Source organism: Marmota flaviventris, chromosome 1 (genome assembly GCF_047511675.1).
Source record: "Marmota flaviventris isolate mMarFla1 chromosome 1, mMarFla1.hap1, whole genome shotgun sequence".
Lineage (NCBI taxonomy): Eukaryota > Metazoa > Chordata > Mammalia > Rodentia > Sciuridae > Marmota > Marmota flaviventris.
Genome location: NC_092498.1, coordinates 213,343,859 through 213,351,782, shown reverse-complemented (window position 1 = coordinate 213,351,782; position 7,924 = coordinate 213,343,859). Strand labels below are relative to the sequence as shown.

General features: G+C 41.2%; 1 pseudogene; it reads left to right on the top strand.

The window, feature by feature from the left end:
• The first annotated feature begins 4,232 nt into the window (after window positions 1-4,232).
• Window positions 4,233-6,179, top strand: LOC114082081 (eukaryotic translation initiation factor 4B pseudogene; annotated as a pseudogene).
• The last annotated feature ends 1,745 nt before the right edge of the window (window positions 6,180-7,924 follow it).

Here is a 7,924-nt window from a genome sequence, read left to right as displayed (position 1 = left end):
TGCCTCTGTTCATATCAAACAAGTGAGAATTTTCAAATACTGTGTGGGTAAAGGATAGTTGTTTGAATTACAACAGTTGATGCATGCTCAATTTTATTTCTGATCACCTATATTGTCATAATAAATGATCACTCATTCTCAACTACATCCTTATTGTATACCATAAAAATATTTATAGAGTATATTAATGATCCTTTCATGATAAACTATGAAGAAATTGCATCTTCTATGGGGAATATTACCACATTCTTCCAGTAGAAGAGACAGTGCCCTGGAATGAGAATTAACATCCACATTTAAGTCTTGTATTATTGACCTGCTACTACACAGAATGTGTGTAAATCTCACCATCTCTCTGATTATTGGAAATAGAGTTAACACCCTTATCTACAACATGTGTGGCACATAAGGGAAGTTTGGAGCTTAATTAATATTTGGTCAATATAGATTTTTCTTAAATAAAACATTCACATAGGCACAGGGGTGCACACCTATCATCTCAGTCACTTGGGGAGTCTAGGCAGGAGAATCACAAGTTCAAGTCCAGCCTTAGCAACTTGGAAAGACTATGTCTCAAAATTTAAAAAAATAAAATAAAAAGGGCTAGGTACTCAGTAGAGAGTGCCTCTGGATTCAATCCTTGGTACCTCAAAAGCAAATAGATAGATAGATAGATAGATAGATAGATAGATAGATAGATAGGATTCAGGGAAAGGAGGGAGGATGGGAAAAGAGAGGAATGGTGGAATGAAACTGATCAAACTATGCTATGTACATATAGGAATCTTCTACAGTAAATTTTATCTTTATGTATATCTATAAAATACTAATTTAAAAAAGAGACTATAAATAAATACAAGAAAGACCAGTAGAGTAGAGAAGAGGAATGGGGGAAGTAGGAGGAAAGAAAAAGGGAAGTAATGGGGACCTAAGTAGAGCACACTATAATCCATGCTTATATGATTATGGCAAAATGAACTCCAATATTACATATATATCTAATACACTAATAAAATAAAATAAAAAATCAAGCAGTCATTATGAAAAGAGCAAGTTTATTGTTGAATACAATTGTCAAAAGGGACTGGAGCAACTAAACAGACATTTCACAGAAGAAATACAATCAATAAATATATGGAGAAATCTTCAACATCTCTAGCAATTAGAGAAATGGAAATCAAAACTACACTGAGATTCCATCTCACTCCAGTCAGAAAGGCAATCATCAGGAATACAAGAAACAATAAACGTTGGCGAGGATGTGGGGAAAAAAGGCACACTCCCACATTGTTGGTGGGACTGAAAATTGGTCCACCACTCTGGAAAGCAGTATGGAGATTTCTCAGAAAACTTGCAATGGAACCACCATTTGACCCAACTATCCCACTCCTCAGTTTATACCCAAAGGACTTAAAATCAGCATACTACAGTAATGCAGCCATATCAACATTTATAGCAGCTCCATCTACAATAGCTAAACTATGAATCAACCTAGATGCCCTTCAACAGATGAAAATATGGTATATATACACAATGGAATATTACTCTGCCTTAAAGAAGAATGAAATTATGGCATTTGCAGGTAAATGGATGGAACTGGAGAATATCATGATAAGCAAAATTAGCCAATCCCAAAGAACAAAAAGGCTGAATGTTTTCTCTGATATACAAATTCTAATTCAAAATAAGGTGCAGGGGGCACAATAGTGGTATTTTGGACTAAACAAAGGGGATGAAGAAAGGGGAGGGGACATGGGGGGTAGTAACGATAGTTGAATGAATTGGACATTATTACCCTCGGTGCATATATGATTACATGACATGTGTAACTCTATATCATGTACAACCAGACAAATTAGAAGTTATACTCCATTTAAGTATGATGTATCAAAATTCTACTGTTATGTATAACTAATTAGAACAAATAAATTTAAAAATATATAAAATAAATAGGCTTAAAGCACACACACAAAAGGAACTTGAGCCAGAATTATGTGAAACTCTAAAATGTCTCTCAGTTCAAGAAATAAAATGTACCTGACCCCTTCAACCCTTCACTTTCTGCTTGATTTTTTTTTATATCCCATGAAGATTTCTGCAATGCTTCTTGAATAACTGAATGTTACCAATACAATTAAGTGGGATCACAGGCATTGTGTCTCAAACTCTATGGGATATTCCTGAAAGGGAGGAAAGTATAGAGAGTCTGGAAAGTGCTCAGTGTACAGAAGCCACAGTGATTATGGCCACTATTTGAACCAAGGAAGGGTATATTCAATGTTTAACAGAGATTTTTATGTTTGATGCCTTATCTGTGCAAGTGAAGTGTCAGTTCTTGGAAATCAGAAATGAAAGAACCAGTGTGGAAGGAAAGAAACAGTTTGAATGAGATTTCTGGGACTCCATGACAACCACAACATAAATGTTGCAGTCCTCTCAGTTGAAATTTTATGTATTTGTATCCTGCCACCTGACCACACAAACTGCCATTTTTGTGCTGATGATGATTAATAAACAATCTGCCCCTGGCTGTCTCCTCTATGCATTCTCTCTCTCAGCACTTACTGGGTTAAGCAGTGACTCTGTGTTTCAAGGACTGCAGGTACCATGTCCCTTGGCTGTATGATGCCCAATGAAGGTTCAGGCTCCATCCTCAGGGTTGATATTATCAATGTCACAAAAGACTTTCATAATGCAGACAACTAAGAAAGGGGAAGGCACAGGCATGGAATTCATGGGACTGGAGCCATCAGACCAAAAGTCCCAAAGCATAGACTCATTATTGAATATTATATACCCCTAGAGGCTCAATGCCCAGAGTTCATCTTTACCAAGTTTGGCCTAATTTATACTAATAATTAAGGACCTGCTAATATTAGTGAAGGAAACAGAAGAAGAAAAGAAGAAGGAGGAGGAGGAGGAGGAGGAGGAGGAGGAGGAGGAGGAGGAGGAGGAGGAGGAGGAGAGAATCAATGACCATGAAAGAATTTGGACTCCTCTACTAATGAGTAAGCTCATGCATAATATTTATTCATTTCTTTCGTTTCTTTTTTTTTTTCAAATACCAGTGTGCCTTTTATTGTCATTGTTTGTAACTGTCAAATACACAGAACAAAATTTGACCATTTTAACCACTGTTAACTATCCAGTTCAGTGGCATGAATTATACTCACGTGGTTGTGCAACCATCACTACCATCCATTTCCAGAAATTTCTCATCTTCACAAACTGAAAATGTACCCATTTTAAAATCTCCCCTTCCTGTTTTCCATCAATTGTAGCAACTAATATTCTATTATGAAATGTGATAATTAGTCATTAAACTATAAAAATTTATATATCCAAGGAGGTAGAATCTACAGATCCAGATATTTGGCTTTGTTGCACTTTCCAAATAAGATTCTAAATGGATGTCAGAGGTCCTGAGATTAGACTGATCTGCTGTGAATCCTCCTCAGTGAGCTTTTAATGTCCCTGTTCCTCAGGCTGTAGATGAAGGGATTCAGCATACGGCTGACCACAGTGTACATCATTGAGGCCACTGTGTTGTTTTGGGGGGACTGTGATACAGCTGATCCAAGGTACACTACAATGCCTGTCCCATAAAATAAGCTGCTGAGAGCCACAGCCGAGTCAGAATGGCCCCTGGCATTTTGCCAATACTATTGGTTGAGAGGCGAGCCATTAAGATGATGACTTTTGAGTTCTCCCGGAGTTCCCGTTGAGTTCCAGTTGATCTCTCACAGGGATTCCTGAAGAGTTCACATTGGTTGGGGAAGTGCCGGAGGAGGGATTTCCGGTTGGTGGTTCCTGGAGGAGCCGCGTGGGTGGCATTCGGGAGAGTTCCTGGGAGCATGTGTGGAGTGTGCTGGTGGCATTCAGAAATAAAATTTGTTCCTGATTCAGTTGCTCCTGATTTTTGCCCAGCCAGACTGCGACATTTGGCGGCCCGTATGGGGTATGCCTGAAGCTCAGAGGTAAGTGAAATTGCTCGCCCCAAGGGAAGGCGAGAGAATGGCTGACCATTTCAAAAAACAATGTGTTCTTGTTTTGATTTGTTTTGTTTTTGTTTCAAGCTGCCTATCCCTACAACTTTCTCAGGCAAACTGGGAAAAATGGTTGGCTCAAGGTTTGAAGTTGTTCGCCCCTGAGGAAGAGATAGAAATAGACCACAAATGCACATGTCAAGAAAATAGGAAAATTGCCTTTGCGTTCTCTCTCCCTCTCCCAACATGGCGGCCTCAGCAAAAAAGAAGAATAAGAAGGGGAAGACTATCTCCCTAATGGACTTTCTGGCTGAGGATGGGGGGACTGGTGGAGGAAGCACCTATGTCCCCAAACCAGTCAGCTGGGCTGATGAAACAGACGATCTGGAAGGAGATGTTTCAACCACTTGGCATAGTAATGATGATGATGTGTACAGGGCACCTCCAATTGACCGTTCCATCCTTCCCACTGCTCCACGGGCTGCTCGGGAACCCAATATTGACCGGAGCCGTCTTCCCAAATCGCCACCCTACACTGCTTTTCTAGGGAACCTGCCCTATGATGTGACAGAAGACTCCATTAAGGAATTCTTTAGAGGATTAAATATCAGTGCAGTGCGTTTATCATGTGAACCCAGCAATCCAGAGAGGTTGAAAGGTTTTGGCTATGCTGAGTTTCAGGACCTGGATTCCCTGCTCAGTGCCCTGAGTCTCAATGAAGAGTCTCTAGGTAACAGGAGAATTTGAGAGGATGTTGCTGATCAAGCACAGGATAAAGATAGGGATGATCGTTCTTTTGGCCGAGATAGAAATCAGGATTCTGACAAAACAGACACAGACTGGAGAGCCCGACCTGTCACAGACAGCTTTGACAACTATCCGCCTAGAAGAGGTGATGTCAGCTTTGGTGACAAGTATCGAGATCGCTATGATTCCGACTGATATCGAGATGGATATTGTGATGGCCCACGCCGGGATATGGTTCGCTATGGGGGCCCGGATTGCTATGATGACTGAGGCAGCAGAGATTATGATAGAGGCTATGATTCCAGGATAGGCAGTGGCAGAAGAGCATTTGGTAGTGGGTACCGAAGGGATGATGACTACAGAGGATTTGGGGACCGTTATGAAGACCGATATGACAGACGGGATGATTGGTCGTGGAGCTCCAGAGATGATTACTCTCGGGATGATTATAGGCGTGATGATAGAGGTCCCCCCCCCAAAGACCCAAACTGAATCTAAAGCCTCGGAGTACTCCTAAGGAAGATGATTCCTCTGCTAGCACCTCCCAGTCCAGTCGAGCAGCTTCCATCTTTGGAGGGGCAAAACCTGTTGACACAGCTGCTAGAGAAAGAGAAGTAGAAGAACGGCTACAGAAGGAGCAGGAGAAATTGCAGTGCCAGTTGGATGAGCCAAAACTAGAACGGTGGCGTAGGGAGAGACACCCAAGCTGGAGAAGTGAAGAAACTCAGGAACGGGAACGGTCAAGGACAGGAAGTGAGTCATCACAGACTGGAACCTCAGCCACATCTGGCAGAAGTAAGTCAGACCCTGATGCACGAAGGAGAGAGAGTGAGAAGTCTCTAGAAAATGAAACACTCAATAAGGAGGAAGACTGTCACTCTCCAACTTCTAAGCCTCCCAAACCTGATCAGCCTCTAAAGGTAATGCCAGCCCCTCCACCAAAGGAGAATGCATGGGTGAAGCGAAGTTCTAACCCTCCTGCTAGATCACAGAGCTCAGACACAGAGCAGCAATCCCCCACAAGTGGTGGGGGGAAAGTAGCTCCAGCTCAGCCATCTGAGGAAGGACCCACAAGGAAAGACAATAATAAAATAGATGGAATGAGTGTCCCAAAAGGCCAAACTGGGAACTCCAGCCGTGGTACAGGAGATGGAGGGAACAAAGATCACTGGAAGGAGTCAGATAGGAAAGAGGGCAAAAAGGATCAAGACTCCAGATCTGCACCTGAGCCAAAGAAACCTGACGAAAATCCAGCCTCTTTAAGTTCAGTTCTGCAAGCAAGTATGCCACTCTCTCTGTGGATGGTGAGGATGAAAATGAGGGAGAAGACTACACTGAGTAGACTTCTGCATCCTGTGCTTTCTCCTAGTCTCTCCACCCTGGAACATTCAAGAGCAAATCAAACCTCTATCCAGACAAGACAAATAAAACTCACCATCTCCTGGAGACCTTTCTTAATTTTTTTTTTTTTAAAATGAAATGAAATTCTTTTGCATGCTGCTGCAGCCTTTAAAGTATTGAAGTTACCGGAGAATCGCCAATGTAGCCAGAGAGACAGAGACTACAGCTTTTTAATGGAAAAGTTGTGGTGTGTTCTTACAATACCATTCAGTTGCCTGTGTGATTAGTGCCTAGGGGCCTCCATTTAAAAGAAATGGTAATGACAGTGGTAAAATGTTTGGATTGGTTGGGCAGTAGGGGAGGTAGAGGTATAAGGAAGAGTGAGATTTCTACCTTTTAATTCTTATTCTATTGTGGCATATATGAATTCTCAAACATTATCTGAATAAATTTTCCATCCTTGGAAAGGTAGATTTAGTCTCAAATTGTTTTAGTCTCCAGGAGGCTGCCAGCCCTTCTTCTTACTTTAATTCTGAGTTACTGGGGCCAGCCTAGGGGGAATTCCTTTATTTTTTTACCCCCCAGGGGGGTAGTTGGGAGTGAGTCTACAGGCCACTAAAGAAGAGGACTGCTTGGGGAAGAAAATAAATGGAGAAATCGTGGTTTGAAAAGCTTTTGAGAGGTGATGGACTAGTTTGCACTGGGTAGTAGGTGTGACCTCCAGTAAACACTTTATTTCCTGAAGCAGGAAGTACTTAGGGTCATGGGAATTCCCAGTCTTTTGTGCATCCTGGTTTTGCCCTTTCTAAACCGCTATCCTTTTTAAAAGCTCAAATACATCCACATTCTGTTGAAACCTTGAAGCTTAAAAAAAAAAAAAAAATCAGACTCTTGTCATCTCATGTTCTTCATACTACTTTCACCTCCCAAAAAGCAATCCATTTAATTCTCGGATCTGCTCTCTTAGGCATTTTACATCTCAGCCACTGGAAGCTGTGAACTGAGGAATCACTGCTTTTCTCAAACAAATCAGCTCCTTGATGTCTTTTGATTCTCATTCCTTCCCTCCATCCATGCCTGCTCCTGCTGCTTTGACCCCTCTTACAGATCAGACTAGTCTAGAATTGATGGTCTTGGGTGGTGAATAAGGATGGGTAAACAGAGACAGTTAAATTGGAAGACTTTCTTATGACTTTGGGGGTTTTTAACAAGTTTTCTTCTCTCCACTGAAATTCCACACCAGTGCTTGGATTTATAATGTGGCCTAGACCAATGTGTGGTTACTTTGCTTTTTGGAGTTTGTTTTTTTTATCTTCCTATGAGAGAATAAATGATAATGGAAAGAAAAAAAAAAAGAAAATAGGAAAATTGATACAATGATTTTTGTTCCGCTTTTGTTTCATTCTGTTTCAGTTTTGTTTTGTGTTATCTTGTTGGGTTGCATTATTTTATAGTACATTAGTAAAAAACAAACAGAAAGAGCGTTAAGTAAATTGTTAGAGGTTCAGACCATGGAGAAAGACATTTTAGATCAAGCAAAAGAGAAGGTCTCTCGAGCTAGTCAGACAGAGGAAGAAAATTTAAAGGAAAAGGGGCTATTAGGGAAAAAGCTACAACAGGAGGCTGCTACTAACACCATTCTATCACCAGAGGGCATAATTCAACCAACAGCTCCACCTATGGAGACAGCTGAGTGGCCCTCAACCCCTGTAGTTGATAGATGGGATCCTGAGACAGGACCTCAAAGATTAGCATGCCCTGTACTTGAGCAGGCAAGAGGGCAGCGAATTCACCCTGCTTTAGACTTCAAAACAATGAAGCAGTTAAAGGACGCTGTAACAACCTATGGT